General features: G+C 48.5%; 1 non-coding gene across 1 annotated transcript; it reads left to right on the top strand.

Moving 5' to 3' along the window:
* Nucleotides 1–230: 230 nt before the first annotated feature.
* Nucleotides 231–337, top strand: LOC141418269 (U6 spliceosomal RNA). The gene has a single exon (XR_012442953.1). It is a non-coding gene; the product is annotated as a U6 spliceosomal RNA (small nuclear RNA).
* Nucleotides 338–11,744: the final 11,407 nt, after the last annotated feature.

Below are 11,744 nucleotides of genomic sequence, written 5' to 3' on the forward strand. Positions count from 1 at the left end.
ACCCCAAGGGCAACTCTCTACAAGTTGTCCAATTGTAGAAATTGGTCCAAATTTAAAACAACAAAAGTCCAGTTGGTATCACTTCAGCACTCTGTAGATTACAGTGAGCTGTTCCCAAGTCCCTGCAGGAGGAAAGGAAATCCTTTCAGGAGAAAAATCTCTCTAGTCTCAGTGGTTCATCCACAATGACTACCGTTGAATAAAAAAAAAACCAAGCAAGAATTCAATGAGTTCTTGATTCAGCTGCACTTATACTACAATTGGAACAATACAGAGAAGATTAGCATGGCCCCTGTGCAAGGGTGACACACAAATTCGTGAATCCTTCTGTATTTTTTTTTGATGAAGGAGAATGACAGAGGAGGTGAATTCATATATGATATATTTAATATATTGTAAGAACCTGTGTAAATGCCACAATGTACTCCCACCCAGCACAACAATAAAAGAAAAAAAAGAGTTAAAGAAAGAATAATTCAACAATGAAACAGCAAAAAGAAATGAGCAAGCAAAAGAAAATAAGATTAAATAAATAAAACATGCCAGCCAAGACCACACATTGAATTTACAAGACACGAACCTAAAATAACTATGACTAATGTGTTTAGGAAATTAATGACAATTGTAGAAATTTTCATTTGGCAATTATTTAATTAATTTAATAAAGCTGTTATTAAATGGGAAAGTAGAACTAAAAAGTACAGTAACTTAAATTCAGAACTAATAGGTTGTTTGGAGGTTTTTTGGTTTGCTTAGTTGGTTGGTTCTTTTTTTTTGGCAGTCCTGGGGTTTGAACTCAGCTTCATACTTGCTAAGCAGGGGCTCTACCACTTCAGCCAAGTCTCCAGCCCTTTTTGCTCAGGTTATTTTGGAGACAGGGTCTCCCTTTTTGCCAAGACCAGCCTGGACTGTCATCCTCCTATTTTATTCTTCCAGCTGTCACTAGGATGACAGGTGCCTGCCAACACACCCAGCTTTTTGCTTTTGAGATAGAGTCTTGCAAACTTTTTTGCCCAGGCTGACCTCAAATTGTGATCCTCCTGATCTAGCCACCTAGGTAGTTAGGATTACAGGCATGAGCCACTGGCACCTGGCTAGAAATAATAGTTAAAAAAAAAAAAACAACTTAAAGACTGGGTGCAGTTGCTCATACCTAATATCCCAGCTACTTCAGAAGGTGGGGATTGGAAGGACTGCAGTTCAAGGCCAGCCCAGACAAAAAGTCTGGAGATCCTAGATCAGCCAAGAAGCTGGGTGTGGTGGTGGAGCACCTGTGGTCCCAGCTGTAAGAGAAGCATAGTGAGGTATAAATGTGAGACCATATTCAAAAACTATGCAAAGCAAAATGGGCTGAGGGCATAGCTCAAGTGGAAGAGCACCTGCTGAGCAAGCACAAGGCCCTGAGTTCAAACCCCAGTGCTGCCAAAAAAAAAAAAAAAAGAATCAGCACTGACCCCAACCCTGAGCTTCAGCCCTTACCTGCCACCCTCACCCTCTTGCCACCTTCCATCCTGGCCTGCTGCCATCATTTCCCACCTTCCCCAGCTCAGGTTTCAGGCTCATCTGTGCTTCCCAGTAAATGCCCTTCATGCTCTGCCCCTGCCTCCTGCCATCTTGCTTTCTTGGCTGAGCCCAGCCTCTCCCCTGTCCAGGTTGCCCCTGAGTAGCTGAAGGTATTGGCTCAGGCCATTCTCATAGTTGTGGGGCCAGAAGTCCAAATCAGAGTGTAGATGGTCAGCTTCTGGTGAGGCCTCTTCATGCACTGCAGATGACTGCCTCAGGCCTGATCACCTCCCAAAGGCCTCACCTCCTGATACTGTCACTTTGGTTTGGACTGCCACCTGTGAATTTGGAGTGGGGGACACAAACAAATATGCCAAACTGATTTCATTTTCAGTTTAGTTTCTTGGTTTTTTTTCTTTTTCTTTCTTTCCTTTTTTTGAACTCAGGGTCTCGTGCGAGTTAGGCAGGCACTCCACCACTTGGCCCACGCCTCCAGCCTTTTTCGCTCAGGTTATATTTGAGATAGAGTCTTGCCTTTTGCCTAGGGCTGGCCTCCAACAGTGATCCTTCTACCTATGCCTCTTGCATGGCTGGGATCACAGGTGTACACCAGCACACCTGACTCAATTTCTTGAGATGGGTATTTCACTAACTTTTTCTTGGAGTGGCCTTGAACCACGATTTTCCTGATCTCTGTCTCCTGAGTAGTTGGGATTACAGGCATGAGCCATCTTGCTTGTCCAGTTCAGTTTCTTGATCCTAGATGGTCTAAGCAGGCATGTCCCAATCCTGGACCATATTCAAAAAATAAATAAAGCAAAAAGGGCTGGGGGCATAGCTGAAGTGGTAGAACACCTGCCTAGCAAGCACAAGGCCCTGAGTTCAATTCCCAGTACTGCAAAAAAAAAGATTAACTACTGAAGGGAGAATGGGTGAACTATTATACTATAGGTCAAAATAAAATGACAAAATCAAGCATGGACAGATAAAAGGATGGTAAGCATAGAAAGAGTATAAAGAGATAAGGGACACTGAGAAAGGTCTGACATACAGTATTAGTCTGTTCAAGCTGCATACTACACACTTGGGGACTTTTTTTTTCTTTTTTTGGCAGCACTTAGGCTTGAACTCAGGGTCTCACGCTTGCTAGGCAGGCATTCTACCACTTGAGCCGCTCCGCCAGCCCCCTTAATTGCCTCTTCATTAAGAGGCAATTTGGAGCCCCTGCCTCCAAATACAGTCACATTCTAAGGCACTGGGGTTAGGGCTTCAGCAAGTACATTTCATGGGGATGCAATTCAATCCATAGCACATACATGAAACTCAAAAGGAGGGAAGAAAGAGAAAAGACTGGGAGCAGTCTCTGAAGAGACAGTGGATGAAATTTTACATTCTGAAAGAATGTAAAAGCCACAGCTCCAAGAAATGCTATGAACCTCCAAGCAATAGAAATATAACTAAAACCTCACTTGGGCACAGTCTATGGAAATAGCAGCAAATAATGACAAGGAGAAAATCATAGGGGCTGGTGGAGTGGCTCAAGTGATAAAGCACCTGCCTAGCCCTGAGTTCAAACCCCGGTACCTCAAAAAGAAAAAGAGAGAGAGAGAGAGAAGGGAGGGAGGGAGGGAAGGGAGAGAGAGAAAGAAGGAAGGAAAGAGAAAGAAAGAAAGGAAAGAAGAAAGAAAGAAAGAAGACATTATTACTTTCAAAGGAACAATGAGATTAACAGCTAACTTCTCAACAGTAATGATGGACACAGAAGACAATGGCATAATATTTTAAAAGAGGTAAAAGGATTTTAAATTCCAGAACATGGAATTTGATACATGTGGAAATAGACTTCAAAAATGCAGGCAATGATGTTGACTGAGCAAGACAACAGAAGAAGGGTATGGAGAGAAAGGGGAAGGCAGTGAAGTAGAGAGCATTATGGGAAAGACCTGGACCAGGGAAGGAGGGGAATCTAAATAATCATGGAGGATGGACAAGGTGCATTTAGGCTGAAATAGCCCTTTGAGGAAGGAGGGTGAGCCAGTAGACAGAGATGTACCTGGGGTGGGGTTGGGGACAGGTGCTGGATGACCCAGCAAGTCTAACCCTGAGGGTCTTTTCCAGCTCATCCTTCTGTCTTAGTCTGTTTTGTAGTGCTATAACAACAACAAAAGGTAGGAAGTTTATTAAGAACAGAAACTTATTTCTCATAGTTCTGGAGTCTGGGAAGTCCACAGTCAGGGCACTAGCGTGTGGCAAGGACTTTCTTGCTACATCTTCTCATGGCAGAAGGAGAAAGGGCACGCACAGAGCAGAGGAGCAGCAGAGAGAGCACCCCTGCAAGCCCTTCATATAACATCACTATTCCATGCATGAGGGCAGCTCCTTCATAATCTAACCCCTCCCCAAAGCTCACACCTCTGGACACTTCTGCACTGGATTCAAGTTCCAACACATGAATCTGGGAGACACAACTTAGGCCACAGCACTTCCCTAACCAGCCATGCAGGTGGCCTCTCCTTGACTTTTAGCCCTGCTGCCTTCTTCTCTGCATCCTCTCATGGTGGCATTCTCACCCACAACCCACACACCTTCCCTGCCAATCAGGTAACACACCACTGGCCCTCTTCTGTCCTCTCCATTTGTGACGGAGGTCTTTGGCTTGGGAGTCACGTTGAGCTCTCTCTACACTTTGCACCCCCCCAACACCTACCCAGCTGTCCAGTGGTTTCATCTCCTAGCTCTCCTCCCCATCAGTGAGACAGAAGGACCCATGAAAACTCCATTATGACCTCCCTGTGACCTTAAAGGGTGGAAAGAAGGAAAAGCAGGATGGACCAGAATAAGCACAGTGTAAAGACTAGGACGCAACCAATCAGAACATTGCAGGCACAACCAACCAGAATGCTGCTTTCTACACACCTAATTAGCATAGACATTGAACACCACCCTGGACAGAATGGATAAAAATCTCAGACCACGTGACTTCTCTGGCAGCCCTCTTGGGACACTTCCTTCCCACGGGAGCTTTCATACTTTCACTTAGTAAACTCTCCCACCTCTATGCTCACCCTTCATTATCTGTGAAGTTCATTATTGGGTATCATGAGATAAGAACCCAGAATACCAACCCTCTGGCTAAACAGCTAAGCCAACAAGGTGCTACACAAACCTCCCATTTCACCATCATCCCAGTGCACAGGGCCCTCCTCTGACCCAGGAGGGAGCAGCAGCTGCACACTGGTCTCCCCGCTTCCACACCCCTTCAAGCTTTCCTCTGCAGAGGCTGGAGTCCTCCTGCCACTGGGCTCTCATCCTACACACCCCACCAATACCAATGACATGGACAACAATAACAGCCACCAGCCCTCCCCAGGGCCCTGCAGAGTACCAGTCACCTTGCTTGTGTGGAGTCACAGAATCCTTGAAAGGAGCTCTGTTACCAGCCCAGCTCCTGAATGGGAAAACTGAGGCACAAAGCCATTGGGCAACTTGCCCAAGGTCAGCCAGCTGGCAAAAGGCAGATTCAAACCCAGAGAGATCACTCCCGTGGTACCATTCCAATATACCAAGGACACAAAAACCTTCCTCGCCAAGGCTCAAAGGTCTGCAAGACCAGGCCTGCCCCCACCTACCCTTTACCCCAGGGTAGTCCTCTCCTGCCTGCCTGCCTCCACTCCAGGTTCCTCCAGTCTTCACACTATTTAGGCTTCCTCCCCACAGACTTTGCACATTCTGTGACCTCTATGTAAACTTCCTCACCTGATCCCCACTCCATCTCCTCATCAACTTCTCACAGCAGGGGCCTTGACTTTGGCTAAGTCGCCACACTCCATACACTCCAACCTGCCTGAGTGTGTCATCTGTCCTCTGTTGACTGAGGAGAGCCAGTGCAGCCATCATGACTGTCTTGGTCCCTGTGTGTCTTCAGTTCACACTCTAGTAGTGAGAACTCAGTAGTAAGCTTTCCAAAAATATTTATGGAATGGACGGTCAAATAAGCAAATGATTAAATCCCAAAGAGAGGGAAGTTACAAAGTCCTGGATCAAGCTTCCTGCCTTCCTGTCTTTGCATGCTGACCACCAGAGGGCACCATGGCCTGAGAAATGGCCCGACTGATTCACTGCCCTAAGGGCATCCTCCCTTATCTGCAGAGACACACAGATGATGCTGGACAGAACAGACAGTACAGAATCCTATATATAACTAAGATTTCTTCCTATACACACATAAACAAGTTTAATGCCTTTTCCATCTTGTCATGCATTATGACCATAATTTTTGCAATTTCAGGTGAAACAATAAAACTACAATTTCTTCCTTCTTCACAACTTCACAGACAGATCTGTTCCTACTGTGGATCTTAGCAACCTCAGCATACAACTTTTTCTTTTCTTTATTAGATCGAGCTTCACAGCTTCTCTTTGGTATATCAGATTGCTACTTTTACACCTTGGGGTCATTATTAAGTCAGATGAGGGTTGCTTGAATACAAGCATTGATACTGCAGCAGTTGACCTGATAATCAAAGACTGCTACCAAGTGACAAGCAGATGGATACCATATACAGCATGGATACACTAGACAAAGGGGTGAATTACGTCCCAAGTGGGACAGAGTACAATGTCATCATGCTGTTTAAAAGGGCACACAATTGAAAACTGGAGGTTTGATTTCTGGAATTTTCTTTTTAACATTCTCTAACCATGACTGGCTTTGGGTAACTGTACAATTACTGGAGTTGAAAGAAGGGTTTGCAAACAGGAAGGAGGAGCCAGGCACTTCAAGTGTCCTCCTTCAGGGGAAGAGCATGGCAGGTAGACAAGAATAACCCCGGGCTTGAGTCCTCCCCTACTGATCCTGACATCAAAGCAGACGTGTCCCAGTTCTGTGGAGGCAGAATGGGAAGCATGGTACCCGGTGGAACTTGGTGATCCCCTTCTCACTCCTTGTCTACCTGCTGGCCAACCCTGCACCTGGCTTCCTCCACACCAGGGGTTCTCAAAGTATGTTCCCTGGAGGAGCACCTGGCTCTTGTCTACTCTAGGGCCCCACTCAGACCTCCCAAATCAGACTTGGGGATGAGCCCGCATCCATCTCTCCACCATGTTCCATGACATTCTGATGCAGCCAGGTATGAAGGCCACTGTCTGCACTCACCCTCCCTGGGGTATGGAAAACACGTCTGTGATGGCAAAGAGGGAAGCAAGTGGCCTTTGCAGACCCCAGTGGAGGAGCTCAAGAAGTTGGGCTGTTCCACAGGAGAGGTGAAGCTGGTGGCTCTGGGTGGGCAGAGCCCAATGGGTAGAAACCAACACAAATGTCTTGCAGTTTCTGTGCCAACTCGAAGCCCATTGAACAGCCCAGAGAGACGCAGGGGTTCAGGGGTCTCAGAGTTGCCTAGAAGATCCACATGCAGGTTCCCCAGCCCCTCCTCTGCCTCACTGTGGCTGACCAGGCTTCAGAAGCCAGACCTGGGTGTGAACTAGTTCTGTGATCAGATTCAAACCTCGTCCCCTTTGGCCAAGGGATTTCTCCCATATAGAAGATGGTCTTGGTGAAAAGACAAGAATGGTTTCATGAATTAAAAGTGGCTTGGCATATCTAAAGGAAGAAATTGGGGTGGGAGTGGGGGGCTAGCAGTAGCAAGAGACCAAGGCAGAGCAAGGGCAAAGAGGGGCCACGGAAGAGCTTAGCAAAAGAGGTGCTATCAGATTTGCATTTCCTGGCAAATCTGCGGGGCTGAGTTGGTAAGGAAACTGAGCCAGACTACTCTAAGCCAAATTCCTGCCTCCCCCCAACCCCAACATACCCCAACACGCACACACACACACAACTGTGGGACTTGGAGCAACCGACATAACCTGCTAGAGCCTCGATGTCCTCATCTCAAAGGAAGATGAAAGGATTGCTGTGAATTAAATGCCAGGACGCATGATGTTCACAGCCATAGGAAGTGCTCCATCGTTCATCAGCGAGACTGACTATAACACATGAGAGCCAAGCCACCCAGTCAGAGCAAGGCTCAGGAGACCAAAATGGATGATGCAGTCACAGAGGCCCTTTGTGAGTAGAAGGCCCTTTGTGAATAGTTTTGGGGATAGTATAGTCCTCCCGTGAGGCACAGAACCACAGAACCCCGCCCCCCCGCCCCAGCCTCCCGGGCCAGGTATCCACCTGCTAGCAACAAATAGCAGGTAGAGATGCTGACCCCATCCTCCTGATGTCCTGATCCCAGCCCTGCCCCGTGACCTGGCTTCCTGTTTGTGATGCCAATGCTGGAGGGAGGAAATCAGTGCCCCGCCTGGGGCTGGAGGGCAGGAATGTGAATGTGCTGACGTCAAAGTGTGTCCTAGTTCTAGGGAGGCGGGATGGGAAGGGCTTCCTGCTGCCTGCCATTGAGGGAGCTAGCCCAGCGCCAGGGAACCCAGACACCAAGAGCTTTCTCTTCTGGATGCCATGGGGGCAAGTGCAGGTCCTATCTCAACACAGCTGTGGACCCTGGACAAATGACCCCATCCTTCCAAACCTCAGTTCCCTCATCAGTAAAATGGATGCACATGGAAACACGGGTCATTTATCAAACACATAGGAAGTTTGTGCAGCGTGCAGTGTGCCTGCTCCTAACCGAAAGAGATGAAGGCAGGTAGTGTTATCTTTGAGAAGGATGCAAGCCCCCTCCCCCGGCCATGGAGCCTACCCTGGCTGCGGTGGGCTACTGCCAGCAGCCCCTGCCTGATGAGGGGTGGGGAGAAAGGAAACCAGCAACAGAAGCCTGACGCATTTCTGGAGGTGGCTGGGAGGAGGCTTCCCCAGGCTGCAACCTGGATCCAGGCACTTCCTGACCTAGTGACTTAGTTTCCCCAACTGTGCAGTCATCACAACATGATGCCTGCCTCTCAGCCTTGACAAGACATTGCTGCTGTGTGTCCGTAAAGTGCTTCAATTTACTGAGAACTTACTGTGTGCTCAGGGCTCTATGTACATGTTTTCACTACATTCTGTCAGGACTATGGTTGGTCCCATTTCACAGAGGAGTAAACTGAGGCTTTGAGAGGTGAAGGAGGTTGCCCAAGATCACAGCTAGATAGCAGCAGAGCCAGGAAAATCAAAGCCAGAAAAACAGTACTGGTCTTTCTGACAGTCTCCATTACAGATACTTTCTAACAGCCAAAGATGGTGCCCTTGACCCTGGGAAAGCCATCATTTAAGAGCACACCCACCAGGCACCAGGGGCTCACGCCTGTAATCCTGGCTACTCAGGAGGCAAAGATCAGGAGGATTGAGGTTCGAAGCCAGCTCTGGCAAGTAGGTCATGAGACCCTATCTTGAAAAAAATCTCATCACAAAAAAAGGGCTGGTGAAATGGTTCAAGGTGTAGGCCCTGAGTTCAAACCCCAGTACCACAAAAAAAAAAAAAAGCACACCCCTGGAATCCAGCCCACGAAGACTCAACTGGCCCACTCTGCCAACCTGACCCCCAGTCTCCTGAACCTAAGGAGACTGACATAGGTCATGAAAACCAGGGCACAAGTCTGCCTTCCCTTCCTTCTCTGGCAAATTGGCTGTGTCCCCGAGGGCACTGGGCCAGGTCTGGAGTCATGCTGTCCTCTGCCCCATACTTCCTAGAAAGTAGTGGTCTAAGTTCTCCACTCAAGTGCCTCTGTTTCCCCACTTGGGTGTGTGTGCCTAGGGAGGCTGAAGGATGTCCCCAGGACAGCAAGACCTGGTAACAGCTGGGGCACCCAGGAGGGAGCGACATGGGAGAACCTTCCTGGTAGTTCACTGTGCCTCACAGGGCTCTCCCGCTCTCCCTGCCCCTTCTGTCCTCTCTGACTCTCTCCAGGACACCCTTGGCCCTACTTTGGGGCCAGGAGACCTGGATTAGATCCAGACTGGGCCAGGCCCTAGCTGTGAGACCTGTGCCAAGCCAGTCTTTCTATAAGCCTCTGTTTCCTCATCTGTCTGCGCAAATACAAGACTAACACCAATCAAGGCTGTTGGAGATTAAAGATATTGTGTCTTTAAACTGCCTGGAAAAAAATACCTGGTATGGTGTGTGACACAAAGTGGCCGTTAATTATAGCTGTTGTTATCAGTGTCACCATTGGCATTTATGTACCAATGTCCAGGCCACAGGAAGGGCTCCATAGATGACAGAAAGGCCCTTTTCCCAGGTGTCCAGCAGGTGGCGGCACAGTACCCTTGTTGGTGTCCAAATGACAGCTCTTTACAATGAATTCTTCACACCATTGGTGAGAAACCAGGCTGAGTCAAGGCGCCCCAGAGGATTTCCGGACCTGCTAACTCCATCAACAGATGGTTCCTGGGCACCCCAACAATGTCGCCAGGTCCACTCTTGTGAGAAGAAGCAGAGGAGGAGGAGGCCTGGGCTCTCCTCTGCCCCTACACAGACCTCTGCTGACATCCTTCATCTCTTCTACTTCCTTCCCCTTTCTCTTCCTTCCTGCATTCTCTCACATGTGCCTTGTGCACCTACTATGCGCCTTGCTCTATTCTTTGAATCTCAAGTACATAGGAAACAATACAAAGGCTGTGCCCTCTGGAACCTCCAAGCTAAATAAATAATAAATAAATGAAAGGCCTTTGAAGATCCTGGCAAGGATCCGGAGAAAATAAAACAAGGCAATGTGACCAAGTAACCAAAGAAAGGGAGGCAGGAGGTGACCAGAGGGAAACACTTACACAAAGACTCTAGGTGCTGACCATGACGTCACAGGGAAGAGGCAAAGCTGGTGTGGGGTCTGGCAGGTGCAGGATGTGAAATGCCAGCAGTTGCCACACTTTTTCAAGGCACAGACGAAATGGTCCATCAACTGGCAGCAGCCACAATAGTCACTAACTGAGCACTTACTAGGTGCCCAGATGTGGGAGCGAGGACACAAAGCCAAGGCAGGGGCTCCAGGGGTCCTGGAAGTTCCCAGGCCAAGGGTGAGAAGGGAGACTGGACAAAGAAAATTAATGTGGTATTTAGCCTGGCCTAGGTGCCTGGCTCCTGCTGGGTTGTCCACTGTTATTTTTATGTCTTTTGTCAGCATCACTCAAGAGAAGTCTAAAACAGTGAAATTAAGAGGAGGGGTCAAAAAGCTCTTACTCAGGAATGGCAGGCCTGAGATTTGAACCCAGGCCTTCCCAATGTGGGTTAGTGGTACTCTGTGCCCCAGAAGCTTCAGAGCCAACAAGAGGGCTGGCCTTCCTCAGGCTCTGCAAGTTCTCTGACTGCAGTTCCTGCAGAGCTCTTGAGCCCACCCAACAACAAGGTCAGCCACATCCCTCCGGGGCCCCACTCTCCACAAACCCTGTTACCTTGCTCTGTCTCCCTCCTTCATGGTACTATGTCTATTTACGAATGTTTGTCTCCCCAAGCACACTATACAGACCCCAAACCCCGTGGATCGCTCCGGCCTCGTGCCCCCATCCCCCACACCCTGTACTCTGTCCACCATGCTAACATTCTTAGCCATCCTTTTCTCCCAGAGCCTAGCACTGTGTGTGGCACAGAATAAGACCTCAGGGAAGATGAATCGATGGACAGATAGACGAATGAACAGGCAGAAGGATGGAAGCTGAATAGATAGATAGTAGAATGGTGGATGGATGGATGGATGGATGGATGGACACATGATGGAGAAAGAAATTGATAGATGGGTGACTGAGACTATTTGATCTGAATCTGTGTTGGCTCCTTGACCCACAGGAAGATCAGAGAAAAGATGGCAGCAATGACCTCAGCCAGGATGTCCTCCAGTGTGGGGCCATCCAGGGCAGGTGAAGATATCAGTGCTGGGGATATGCCATCAGCTTTTCTGGCAATGTCTTGTGTGCACAAAGCAATGAGGAGTGAACCCCAATACGTGACCTATAACATCTCCTGGAGAGAGCAGGGAGAGGGTGGAGTCCCGGAAGCCAAGAGCAGGACATCAAAACACATCGAGGGTCTGACTCAGTCAGGAGCTATGGGAGTTTGGGAAACTGGGTGCAAACACCCACTCCATGCACAAACAAGGCCTAGACAAGGAAGGCATGAAGGACTCTCACCAGCTGTGCCATAACTAAGCCTTTACCTCCTCTCATGGTGTAGTCAGATGCTTGTGGAAAAGAAGTGACTTGTCCAAGACCACCTCGCCAGAGAATGACAGAGCTGGGTTAGGACCTTGAATCAAGGGGACTCAGGGACCCAGAGTTTGCTCAGTGACAGGTTGTGCCTTTCTCTTGGGGAGCCAGG

Source organism: Castor canadensis, chromosome 16, assembly GCF_047511655.1.
Source record: "Castor canadensis chromosome 16, mCasCan1.hap1v2, whole genome shotgun sequence".
Lineage (NCBI taxonomy): Eukaryota > Metazoa > Chordata > Mammalia > Rodentia > Castoridae > Castor > Castor canadensis.